Raw genomic sequence first — 960 nt, forward strand, 5'->3', positions numbered from 1 at the left:
CAATCAATGAGGAAACCTTATATTCATCTATGGGAAGTGTTGAAATCTCTGTGAGTGACTCAGGTGACGACACCATGGCAGATCCTCTTCGTAAAATCACCTTAAGGGAAGCCGGAGCTCCTGATATTAACTTGCAACCAATACAAATCCGGTATCCGGCTTTGGATCCAAATTTTGAGCTTAAGACCGGCACAATTAACTTTCTCCCTAAGTACAATGGACTACCCAGAGAGGATCCCCTTAAGCATCTTAAGGATTTTCAAGTTGCATGCTCCACTGCGAGAAGGCATGGTGCAGATGAAGTAGCAGTTTTGGTGTTTGCTTTCCCTTTCTCTTTGGAGGGAAAAGCAAAGGAATGGTTTTATAATCAACCGGGAGATGTGATTTCCAATTGGGACTTGTTGCGTAAGGAATTTATAGGAAAGTTCTACCCACCACAAAAGACTGATAAACTGCGAAAGGAAATCTCTTGCATTATGCAACGAGATGGGGAGACTCTTTATGAGTACTGGGAGAGATTTAAGAAGTTGTTGGAAGCTTGCCCCCACCACCGTATTGATGAGTTGGTTCTTATTAGCTATTTTTGTCAAGGGATGAACCCCCAAGATAAGCTTCTCCTAGATGCCTGTAGTGGCGGATCCCTTACCAAAAACCAGACCACCAGGAAGCTTGGGAGATTATAGCGGATTTGGCGGACTCCACTCAACACTCAAGAGTAAGGAATCCACAACCAAAAGCTTTAAGTGAAGTTTCTCTTTCCGGAGATGCCGTTTTAACAAAGACCCTCGGTGAGATGACAATTTTGTTGAGAAAAATTACCCAAAGGCAACCAATTCCCCAAGCCTTGATAGCTCCTCCACCTCAACCTCCAAGAATTGAAGGACCACCAAGATCATGTGATTTTTGTGCTTGTAACAATCATTACACTGATGAGTGCCCTCAACTCCAAGAGAACACTAC

General features: G+C 43.5%; 1 non-coding gene across 1 annotated transcript; it reads right to left on the bottom strand.

Annotated features, from left to right (window-relative positions):
* Positions 1-449: 449 nt before the first annotated feature.
* On the bottom strand, positions 450-556 carry LOC112788493 (small nucleolar RNA R71). The gene has a single exon (XR_003195854.1). It is a non-coding gene; the product is annotated as a small nucleolar RNA R71 (small nucleolar RNA).
* Between the last annotated feature and the right edge of the window lie 404 nt (positions 557-960).

This window comes from Arachis hypogaea, chromosome 20, assembly GCF_003086295.3.
Source record: "Arachis hypogaea cultivar Tifrunner chromosome 20, arahy.Tifrunner.gnm2.J5K5, whole genome shotgun sequence".
Classification (NCBI taxonomy): domain Eukaryota; kingdom Viridiplantae; phylum Streptophyta; class Magnoliopsida; order Fabales; family Fabaceae; genus Arachis; species Arachis hypogaea.